Source organism: Chiloscyllium punctatum, chromosome 9, assembly GCF_047496795.1.
Source record: "Chiloscyllium punctatum isolate Juve2018m chromosome 9, sChiPun1.3, whole genome shotgun sequence".
NCBI lineage: Eukaryota > Metazoa > Chordata > Chondrichthyes > Orectolobiformes > Hemiscylliidae > Chiloscyllium > Chiloscyllium punctatum.
This window is the reverse complement of record NC_092747.1, coordinates 69,287,401-69,300,140: the sequence shown is the minus strand read 5'-3', so window position 1 is coordinate 69,300,140 and position 12,740 is coordinate 69,287,401.

The window sequence follows — 12,740 nt, the reverse complement described above, 5'->3', positions numbered from 1 at the left end:
CACATTATACATTAATGATCTGGACAAAGGTATTGAGGGCTTTGTTGCTAAGTTTGCAAATGACACAAAGATAGATAGAGAGATAAGTAGTGTTGAGGAAGTGGGGAGGCTGCAAAAGGACTTGGACAGGCTAGGAGAGCGGGGCAAAGAAATGGCAGATGAAATTCAATGAGGGAAAGTGTGAGGTTGTGCATTTTGTCTGGAAGACTCAAGGTTTAAACTATTTTCTGAATCAAGAAAGGCTTCAGAAAGCTGAAGCACAAAGGAACCTGGGAGTTCCAGTTCAGGATACTGTTAAGGTTAACATGCAGTTCAGTTGTCAGTTAGGAAGGCAAAGGCAATGTTAGCATTCATTTCAAAAGGGCTAGAATAGAACAACAGAAACATACTGCTGAGGCTGTATAAAACTCTGCTCAGATCAGATTTGGAATATTGTGAGCAGTTTTGGGCTCCGTATCTAAGGAAGGATGTTCTGACATTGCAGGAGATCCAGAGTACACTTATAAGACTTCAGAGAGATGGGATGACCCTTTAGAACTGTGACGAAGAAGAATTCCTTCAGCCATAAGTTGGTTAGTCTGTGGAACTCTTTGCCACAGAATGGTGTGGAAGCCAAGTCATTGAGTTACTTAAAACTAATTGGTAAGAGAATCAAGGATTATGGGGAGAAGGCAGGAGAGTGGGTTTGAGAAACATGTCAATCATTATCAATGACTGAGCAGACTTGATCAGCCAAATGACCAAATTCTACTCTTATGTCTTTTGATCTTATGATTTTGTGGATAACGGTGAGGTAGATTGACTGCAAGTGAAGACTGTATAACAAGGTGGGAGATTAAAATGGCTAATTGGGACAGAATTTTGTTTTACAGCCATACATACAAGCCAGAGGAAAAGAAAGATTAAAGAACATTGAAATCACCGGGGTGATTAGATGTCAACCCTCTGTAGTTCCCGACACTTTAAGACCATAAGACTACAAGAATATAAGATGGAAGATGTGCAAAGCTGTGCAGGTCCAGTGGATTGGCAATGCTAAATTGCCCATAGTGTCCAGGGATGTGCAGGCTAGGTGGGTTAGGCATGGGAAATGCAGGGTTACAGGGATAGAGTAGGGGTCTGGGTCTGGGTGGGGTGGGATGAGCCAAATGGCCTGCTTCCACACTGTATGGATTCTATGATTCTAGGAGCAAATCAGGCCATTCAGCCCATCAGGACTGCTTCACTATTTGATCATAGCTAATATGTTTCTCAACCCCATTCTCCTGTCTTCTCCCCATAACCCTTGATCCACTTAAAAAATCAAGAATGTCTCAGTCTCTGTCTTAAATACACTCAATGATTTGGCATCCGCAGCTTTCTACCCTCTGCTGAAGAAATACCTCTGCACAATTGCACAACATGCTTGTGATCTCTTACAATTTGGTCTCACAATTTGCTTCTAACTGTTTACGTTTTACTTGTAGACTACCTTGAGGCTCAAACAGATCAATTCCAGTGTCAATAGAGAAAGGATGATGTTCTTGGACTTTGTATTTAAGACCTGAATTCTTCAGCTATGCCTTTGCCCAGGAAGGATCACAGGGTGTCCATTGGTAGCCTTGAAGCTTTAAGAGACCACTGCAGGGCTATGGTGTATTATTTCTCCCAATAACACCATTTTGATTTAGTCCCCTCCCTTGTCGCCACCATCCCCCATTTCTATGGTTATTGTCATATTGCCATAATTGGGAAGCGTTAGTTAATAGATTACCAAATTTGATAACTTGGTAGCAGGTTATTAAAAAGGTTTTCTTGTCCTGCAGGGCCCTTGTTTCCCAGATTAATTCCCCTGTTCTGCAGGATACATCTAGTGCTTCAGACAACAAAATGCTTTAATTTCCAGTCCTTACCATTGCTTTCTTCTGAAAGCACTATTTTCTGGGACTGTTGTGCTCAGGTCCTTTTCCTATTCAGACCTAGCCAGGTTTGCAGGAGTCAGTCAATGTGACAGCCTCACATGGACAGACCACATGGCCTGGCCAGGCTCCATCTTGTACACTATAACTGGTTGTGTAAAGAAACGCCTTCATTCTGAGGGAGCCAAGTTAGTAATGAAGAATGTACAGCCCTGAGGAAGGAGTCTACCCTGCCAGGTGCACTGCTCAGCTACATTGTCGGGTTTGTGAACACACTCATTTCTCATTTTTACTATACAAGATTGCACCTGTCAAGATAATTACTGCATGCTGGGGTGATAATGAGTATTCCTGCAATGCTAATGAATGCAAAAGAAGTTCTTGATCATCAGCGTCAGGAAAGCTGACCTGCCTGAAAGGTTCTGGGAGGTTACCAACAACAATTGGCCCACTGTCAGGAAACTGAATTTTTGCCTCCTGTTCAATCACAATCTCCTTCCCACCCTTGTAAACACTTCAAACATCCCTGATAGATTCAGTTCAGGGTATGTAAGTTAAAATCAGTAAAGAAATTATGTCAAGAAAAACTGCAAAAGACATTCTACAGTTAATATGCAAAACAAAAAAATAGCCTCTTAAGGACTAAGCCAACTAGAGTTAGAGATAGATTAAAGACAATGCTCATCGTTATGAAAGGGAAATCACCTCAATATAAACAGGGAGACAATGGCCTGGTGGTCCAGAGATCCAGGTAAGGTCCTGGGGATCAGAGTTTGAATCAGGCCATGGTAGAATTTAAATTCAATTTTGCAATCAGCAATGTAGTTGACTCTTAAAATTAGGAATGGGCAATAAATATTGGCCTAACCAGTGATGCCCACATCCTGTGAATGAATTTTTAAAAATTTAATGTCCAGTGGGAGACTGATGAATAGTATACAGGCCTTTGATCAATGACCACGACATAGAGTCATAGAGTCATAGAGATGTACAGCATGGAAACAGACCCTTCAGTCCAACTCGTCCATGCCGACCAAATATCCCAACCCAATCTAGTCCCACTTGCCAGCACCCAGCCCATATCCCTCCAAACCCTTCCTATTCGTATACCCATCCAAATGCCTCTTAAATGTTGCAATTGTACCAGCCTCCACCACATCCTCTGGCAGCTTTTTCCATACACGTACCACCCTCTGTGTGAAAAAGTTGCCCCTTAGGTCTCTTTTATATCTTTCCCCTTTCACCCTAAACCTATGCCCTCTAGTTCTGGACTCCCCAGAAAAGACTTTGCCTATTTACCCTATCCATGCCCCTCATAATTTTGTAAACCTCTATAAGGTCACTGGGTGAATATGATAAATGGACAGCAATAACAAGGGGCAATTTTAATTTACATATAAACTGGAAATATCAGATTGGCAGTAGTATTTTTGTTTCTTAGAGCAACACATTCTGGAACAAACTAGGTAGCAGCCTTTATTAGACTTGGCATTGTGTTTTTATACAAGATTTTTTGTATATTCACTCATGGGATGTGGATTTCACCAGCTAGGCCATTATTTATTGCCCATCCCTAATTGACCTGGACAAGGTAACAATGAACTGCCTTCTTAAGACCATAAGACATAGGAGTGGAAGTAAGGCCATTCGGCCCATCGAGTCCACTCCGCCATTCAATCATGGCTGATGCGCATTTCAGCTCCACTTACCAGCGTTCTCCCCGTAACCCTTAATTCCTCTAGACAACAAGAATCTATCAATCTCGGCCTTGAAGACATTTAGCGTCCCGGCTTCCACTGCACTCCGTGGCAATGAATTCCACAGGCCCACCACACTCTGGCTGAAGAAATGTCTCCGCATTTCTGTTCTGAAATGACCCCCTCTAATTCTAAGGCTGTGTCCACGGGTCCTAGTCTCCTCGTCTAACGGAAACAATTTCCTAGCATCCACCTTTTCCAAGCCATGTATTATTTTGTACGTCTCTATTAAGTCTCCCCTTAATCTTCTAAACTCCAACGAATACAATCCCAGTATCCTCAGCCGTTCCTCATATGCTAGACCTGTCATTCCAGGGATCATCCGTGTGAATCTCCGCTGGACACGTTCCAGTGCCAGTATGTCCTTCCTGAGGTGTGGGGACCAAAACTGGACACAGTACTCCAAATGGGGCCTAACAAGAGCTTTATAAAGTCTTAGTAGTACATCTCTGTTTTTATATTCCAACCCTCTTGAGATAAGAGACAACATTGCATTCGCTTTCTTAATCACGGACTCAACCTGCATGTTTACCTTTAGAGAATCCTTGACTAGCACTCCCAGATCCCTTTGTGCTTTGGCTTTATTAATTTTCTCACTATTTAGAAAGTAGTCCATGCTTTTATTCTTTTTGCCAAAGTGCAAGACCTCGCACTTGCTCACGTTAAATTCCATCAGCCATTTCCTGGACCACTCTCCCAACCTGTCTAGATCCTTCTGTAGCCTCCCCACTTCCTCAGTACTACCTGCCTGTCCACCTAACTTCGTATCATCGGCAAACTTCGCTAGAATGCCCCCGGTTCCCTCATCCAAATCATTAATATATAATGCGAACAGCTGTGGCCCCAGCACCGAACCCTGCGGGACACCGCTCGTCACCGGCTGCCATTCTGAAAAAGAACCTTTTATCCCAACTCTCTGCCTTCTGTTAGACAGCCAATCCTCAATCCATCCCAGCAGCTCACCTTGAACACCATGGGCCTCACCTTGCTCAGCAGCCTCCCGTGTGGCACCTTACCAAAGGCCTTTTGAAAGTCTAGATAGACCACATCCACTGGGTTTCCCTGGTCTAACCTACTTGTTACCTCTTCAAAAAATTCCAACGGGTTTGTCAGGCATGACCTCCCTTTACTAAATCCATGTTGACTTGTTCTAATCAGACTCTGCTCTTCCAAGAATTTAGAAACCTCATCCTTAATGATGGATTCTAGAATTTTACCAACAACCGAGGTTAAGCTGATTGGCCTATAATTTTCCATCTTTTGCCTTGATCCTTTCTTGAACAAGGGGGTTACTACAGGCCTCTTCCAATCATCCGGGACCTTTCCTGACTCCAGTGACTCTTGAAAGATCTCAACCAATGCCTCTGCTATTTCCTCAGCCACCTCTCTCAGAACTCTAGGGTGTATCCCATCGGGGCCAGGAGATTTATCAATTTTAAGACTTTTTAACTTTTCTAGCACTATCTCTTTCGTAATGGCAACCATACTCAACTCAGCCCCGTGACACCCTTTAATTTTTGGGATATTACTCATGTCTTCCACTGTGAAAACTGACGCAAAGTACTTGTTAAGTTCTCCTGCTATTTCCTTATCTCCCATCACTAGGCTTCCTGCATCAGTTTGAAGTGGCCCAATGTCTACTTTTGCCTGTCGTTTGTTTCTTATGTACTGAAAGAAACTTTTACTATTATTTCTAATATTACTGGCTAGCCTACCTTCATATTTGATCCTCTCATTTCTTATTACACTCTTTGTTATCCTCTGTTTGCTTTTGTATCCTTCCCAATCTTCTGATTTCCCACTGTTCTTAGCCACTTTATATGATCTCTCTTTTTCTTTAATACATTTCCTGACTTCCTTTGTCAGCCAAGGTTGTCTAATCCCTCCCCGGTTAATCTTTCTTTTCTTGGGAATGAACCTCTGTACAGTGTCCTCAATTATACCTACAAACACCTCCCATTTTTGCTCTACTGTCTTCCCGGTTAGCCTCTGCTTCCAGTCTATTTTAGTCAGTTCCTCTCTCATGCCCTCATAATTACCTTTATTCAACTGTAACACCATTACATCCGATTTTGCCTTCTCCCTTTCAAACTCCAGACTGAACTCTACCATATTATGGTCGCTACTCCATAAGGGTTCCCTTACTTTAAGATCTTTTATAGAGTCTGGTTCATTGCAAAGCACCAGGTCCAGAATAGCCTGCCCTCTTGTGGGCTCCATGACAAGCTGTTCCAAAAAGCCATCCTCTAAGCATTCCATGAATTCCCTTTCTTAAGATCCACTAGCAACATTATTTACCCAGTTCACCTGCATATTGAAGTCTCCCATGATCAATGTAACCTTGCCTTTCTGACATGCCTTCTCTATTTCCCGGTACATGTTGCGTCCCTGGTCCTGACCACTGTTAGGAGGTCTGTACACAACTCCAATTATGTTTTTTTTGCCTTTGTGGTTCCTCAATTCCACCCACACAGACTCCACATCATCCGACGCTATGTCATTCAATACCATAGATTTAATTTTGTTCTTAACTAACAAGGCAACCCCACCCCCTCTGCCCACCTCTCTGTCTTTCCGATAAGTTGAAAAACCATGGAGGTTTAACTGCCAGTCCTGACCCCCCTGTAACCAAGTCTCTGTGATGCCGACTACATCATAATCATTCACTATTATTTGTGCCATTAGTTCATCGGCTTTGTTATGAATGCTACGAGCATTCAGGTAAAGTGCCTTAATGCTAACTTCCTTATCATTAGAGATGTTGGAAGTCATATGTCCTAAGTTATCCTTGCTTTTTGCTGCATTCTCAGTCTGCCTCAATTTTAAATCCGCCTGGAAACATCCTATCCTGCTGCTTATCTTTCCATTTACCTCCATACTCCCTGTCGCTTTCACTTTCCCTTCCCCCCAACTCAGAAGTACTGACCACCCTATTTATCCTCTTCGCTAGAACATTGGTACCTGATCGGTTCAGGTGGAGACCGTCCCAACGGTACAGATCCCCCCTGTTCCAAAACTGATATTCTTGAACATACCCTTTGTGGATTTTAGCTACTTAAATAATTCTGAAAATCACTGAACACTGCGAGAGCCAGTAAAAGTCAGTCAGATCAATATGAGTATTAAGGAGGGCATTGGGGCAGCACAGTGACTCAGTAGTTAGCACTATTGCCTCACAGTGCCTGGGACCCAGGTTCGGTTCCTGCCTTGGATGACTATCTATGTGGAGTTTACACATTCTCTTGAATCTGCGTGTGTTTCCTCTGGGTGCTCCAGTTTCGTCCCACAATCCAAAGATGTGCAGGCCAGGTGAATTGGCCATGCTAAATTGCCCATAGTGTTCAGGTATGTGTAGGTTAGGTGCATTAGTCAGGGGTAAATGTTGAGTTATAGGGTAGGGGAGTGGGTTTGGGTGGGATACTATTTGGAGGGTTGGTGTGGCCTTGTTGGGCCAAAGGGCCTGTTTCCACACTGTAGGGATTCTATGATCTCTCAATTTTCAGAGGACTAATAGCAATTGAGAAGTACAATGTCATACAAATGTTTCTCAAATACAGTGTTTTGCATTTGATTCAGCATTATTTTTAGCACAAAAACCTTTGTACTATTTTGTATCAATCAAATTTTTTGAGTAATGGGTTTTTCTGTGATATGATTTTGTTTGAGAAATGTTCAAACAGTTCCCATTTTGGCACAAAGGCAACCACTGAAATTAAAAGAAATTAAAATCCTATGTCAAATCCAATCCCACTGTCCATTCTTATACACAGCTCCTTCACAGTTCTACTGAGTCGAAAATGATTTTTCTTCATAAAATCAGAACTTATTCTGCAGGTAAACATGAGTCCAGTGGCCACTGAATAAAATCTCATGAATAAGAGACCTGGGACTACTCAACATCAGGAGATATTCTGCAACACTGACTCAAGTGACATTTTCATCCCTGCAGAGGTGAATACCTACATAACAAGTAATGCCATTCCTTTTCATTGTCAAACACAGTGATATTCATCAGCAGCAGTGATTATTGGCAAATATATTCAGCTTTTGAAATGACAGCATTAATTCTCAGCAGTCATGGGTTTATGCTCTCAGGTAACCTGGTGAATAATTTTGATGTCCCACAGCTTGCTTCTGCATGAATGTATCTGATTTGTCTGTATGTAAAACTTGGATCATGTTCTCGCTCTTTCCAGATTTTAAGTCATTTTAAAAATATACCATTTAATATTGTTGCATTTTACACTAATCTCTGAAACCAGATCAATGTGTTATGGGGGTTCAAAATAAAATAATAATTAACAAAATCCAGTCTTTGTGAAAGCAGAATGTTTCACTGTTCTAGTGAACCAGGAACTAGTAACAACTGCTGATTCTGCTACAATCAAATGTCTTCTCGTTTCTTAATAAAGTAAAACATTATATTGTGGACACAGAGATCTGTAGCTTCTGTGATGCAACAACCTCTACTTTTTTCTGAACAAAACATGCTTTGAAACATATAGGATGCTTAGGGGGCTTAACAAGGTAAATGTTGGCAGAGAATTTTCCCCATATGGGAGAGTTTAGGAGCAAAGGGCATAGTCTCAGAATAAAGGGGTGCCAATTTAAGACTGAGAAAAGGAGAAATTCCTTCTCACAGAGCGTCTTTGTAATTCCTTTCCACGGAGAGCTGTATGGGCACAGTCCTTGAGTGTATTTATAAGTGTGAGATAGATATATTCTTGATTAGTAGGGAAAGTCAAGAGTTATAGGGAAAAAGCAGGAAAGTGACATAAAGCATGTTCCTCGAGGGTCCAGACAAGTTATTTCTTGTTCCTATTTCTTATGGTCTTAAAACAAGAATTACAAGGTTGATTGAATAATAAGACCATACAGCATAGGAGCAGAAATTAGGCCATTGAGCCCATTGAGTCTGCTCCGCCATTCAATCATGGTAGATAAGTTTCTCAAACCCATTCTCCCACATTCTCCCCAGACCCCTTGATCCCCTTTACAATCAAGAATCTACCTGTCTCCATCTTAAATATACTCAGTGGCCAGGCCTCCACAGCCTCCTTTGGCAGTGAATTCCAAAGATTCACCACTCTCTGTCTGAAGACATTTCTCCTTATCTCTATTCTAAAAGGTCTCCCCTTTACCCTGAAGTTGTGTCCTCAGGTCCCAGACTCTCCTACCAATGGAAACATCTTCCCAATTTAAGTTTCAATTAGATCTCCCCTCTTCCTTATAAACTCTCATAAGTATAGACCCATAGTCGTCAAATGTTCCTCAGATGTTAAACTGATCACTCTTGGGAACATTCTCATGAATCTCCTCTGAACACGCCCTAGGGCCAATACATCCTTCCTGAGATATGGGGTCCAAAACTGCACACAATACTCCAAATGTGGCCTTATAGAGCCTCAGAAGTATATCCCTGCTTTTATTTCAAGTCATCTTGAAATAAATGCCAACATTGCACTTGCCTTCCTTACTACTGACTCAACTTGCAGGTTTACCTTCAGAGAATCCTGGACTGGAACTCCCAAGTCTCTTTGCACTTCAGACCTCAGAATTTTGTCTGTATTTATAAAAACGTCCATGCCTTTATTCTTTCTAGCAAGGTGCATGACCTTACACTATCCCATGTTGTACTCCACCTGTCACTTCTTTGCTCATTCTTCTAACCTATCCAAATCCCTCTGCAGCCTCCCCAACTCCTCAATGCTACCTGTCCCTTACCTATCTTCATATCATTTGCAAACTTAGCCAGAATGTCCTCAGTTTCTTCATCTAGATTGTTAATGTATAAAGCGAAAAGTTGTGGTTCCCAACACTGACCCTTTTGGAACATGATTTGGAGATGCCGGTGTTGGACTGGGGTGTACAAAGTTAAAAATCACACAACACCAGGTTATAGTCCAACAGATTTAATTGGAAGCACACTAGCTTTCGGAGCATCGCTCCTTCATCAGGTGGAAGGAGCATCGCTCCGAAAGCTAGTGTGCTTCCAATTAAACCTGTTGGACTATAACCTGGTGTTGTGCGATTTTTAAACTTGTGGAACACTACTTGTCACTGGCTGCCACCCTGAGAGAAACCCTTTTGTCCCTATTCTCTGCTTTCTGCCAGACAGCCAGGCTTCTACCCATGCAAGCACCTTGCCTCTATCACCATGGGCCCTTATCCTACTCAGTTGCCTCCAATGTGACACCTTGTCAAAGGACTTCTTAAAATCCAGGTAGATAACATCCATTGGCTCTCCTTGGTCTAATTTGCTTGTTACTTCCTCAAAGAGTTTTAGCAGATTTGTCAGGCATGACCTACCCTTGATGAAACCATGCCGACTCTGCCCTATTTTACCATATGCTTCCAAATATTCAGAAATCTCATCCTTCACGATGGATTCCAAGATCTTACCCACTACTGTGGTTAGGCTAATTGGTCTGTAATTTTCAGTCTTCTGCCTTACTCCCTTTTTAAATAGGACTGTTACGTTCATGATTTTCCAGTCCTTTGGGACAATCCCTGACTCTCGTGATTCCTGAAGGATTATCATTAATGCCTCCACTATCTCGTCAGCTATCTCCCTTAGAACTCTGGGTTGTAGTTCATCTGGTCCAGATGATTTATCCACCTTCAGGCCATTCAGTTTTTCTAGCACCTTCTCTTTGGTGATGGCCACCATACACAGCTCTGCTCCCTCATTCTCTTGAATTTTTTGGGAAATTACCCATGTCTTCCACTGTGAAGTCTGACACAAAGTAATTATTCGGTTCCTCAGCCATTTATTTGATCCCCAGTACTATCTCTCCAGAATCATTTTCCAGCAGCCCAATGTCCACTTTTGCCTCTCTTTTGCCCTTTATATATCTAAACAAACTCTAACAGTCTTCCTTTATATTACTGGCTATCTTATCCTCATTTAATTTAATTATCTCCCTCCTTATTTCTTTTTTTGTTGCGCTTGTTGTTCTTTGGGAGCTTCCCAAGTCTCTGGTTTCCCACTGTTCGTCGCTACTTTATATGCTTTCTTTTGTTTTTATGCTATCCCTGACTTCCCTGGTCAGTTGTGGTTACCTCGTACTCCCTGTACTATACTTCTTTTCCCTCGGGATGAATCTCTGCCATGTCTCCTGAATTACTCCCAGAAACTCCTGTCACTGCTATTCCACTGTCTTTCGTGTTTGGCTCCTCTCCCATTCAATTCTACCAAACTCCTCCCACATGCTTCTGTAGTTGCCTTTATTCAGCTGTAATACCGTCACCTCTGATTCTGTCTTCTCTCTCTCTCATTGCAGAGAAAATTTGATCTTGTTATGATCACTACCTCTGAAGGGTTCCTCCACCTCAAGCTCCCTCATCAAGTCTGCCTCATTGCACAACACTAAATCCGGTATTGAAAATTTGTTGCTGGAAAAGCGCAGCAGGTCAGGCAGTATCCAAGGAGCAGGAGAATTGATGTTTCGGGCATAAGCCCTTCTTCAGGAATGAGGAAAGTATGCCAAGCAGGCTAAGATAAAAGGTAGGGAGGGACTTGGGGGAGGGGCGTTGGAAATGCGATAGGTGGAAGGAGGTTAAGATGAGGGGGATAGGCCGGAGTAGGGGTGGGGACGGAGAGGTCAGGAAAAAGATTGCAGGTTAGGAGGTGGTGCTGAGTTCGAGGATTGGGACTGAGACAAGGTGAGGGGCGGGCAAATGAGGGAACTGGAGAAATCTGAGTTCATCCCTTGTGGTTGGAGGGTTCCTAGGCGGAAGATGAGGCGCTCTTCCTCCAGCCATCGTGTTGCTATGTTCTGGCGATGGAGGAGTCCAAGGACCTGCATGTCCTTGGAGGAGTGGGAGGGGGAGTTGAAGTGTTGAACCACGGGGTGGTTGGGTTGGTTGGTCCGGGTGTCCCAGAGGTGTTCTCTGAAACGTTCCGCAAGTAGGCGGCCTGTCTCCCCAATATAGAAAAGGCCACATTGGGTGCAGCGGATGCAGTAAATCATGTGTGTGGAGGTGCAGGTGAATTTGTGGTGGATATGGAAGGATCCCTTAGGGCCTTGGAGGGAAGTAAGGGCGTGGGCGCAAGTTTTGCATTTCTAATTTCTCCTATAACTGAAGCTTTCCCCCCTCCTTCCCATTTAGTTTAAAGCCTGTCTACAGCCCTAGTTATGTGATTTGCTAGGGATCTGGTCCCATCACAGTTCAGATAAAGACTGTCCCATCTGAACAGGTCTCTTTTTCCTGAGTACTGGTGCCAATATCACATGAATTCAAACCCATTTCTCACACACCAATCTTTGAGCTATGCATTTACTTGCTTAAATGTATTGACCCTGTGGCAATTAGCTGGCAGCTCAGGTAGTAATCCAGAGATTATTACCTGTTTGGTTCTGTTTTTTTTAAATTTAGCCCCTAGCTGTTTATACTCCCTTAGCAGAACCTTTACCTTAGTTTTGTCTATGTCATTGGTAACTGCATGGACCACGACCACTGGATCTTTACCCTCCCACTCCAAGTTCCTCTGCAGCCCAGATGAAATATCCCAAACTCAAGCACCAGACAGGCAACACAACCTTCATCACTGCCAATCCTGCTCAGAGGACAGTGTATATGCCACTAACTACACTATCACCAATTACTACAACATTTCTCTTCTCTCCCTCCATTTGAATGGCTCCCTACACCACAGTGCTGTAGTCAGTTCGCTCATTCTCCCTACAGTCCCCATTCCCATCCACATAGGGAGCAATATCTTGAACCTGTTGTACAAGGATAAGGACTGAGGCTCCTGCAACTCTACTTCTTGGCTCGCTCCACCTGCTTCCCTCACAGCCACACTCTGCTGTTCCTGACCACTTGCTGAATTAGAGTTAGTTCATCTCCTGTCCAGGTAACTCTCCCCCTCCCGAACGTGTTACAATGTTTGAAGCTCAGATTCCAGCTTTTCGACTGTGAGGTGGAGTTCTTCCAGCAACCAATCACAATGGGGTCCACCACCTCCCACATCATGCAGAAATGACACATCATCAGACCCTCCAACCTTATTTTGTTTAATTACTTTTGAATTTTTTTTTACATTTTTAACTGTTTTTGTATCTCTGCTTCTGCAAGTAGT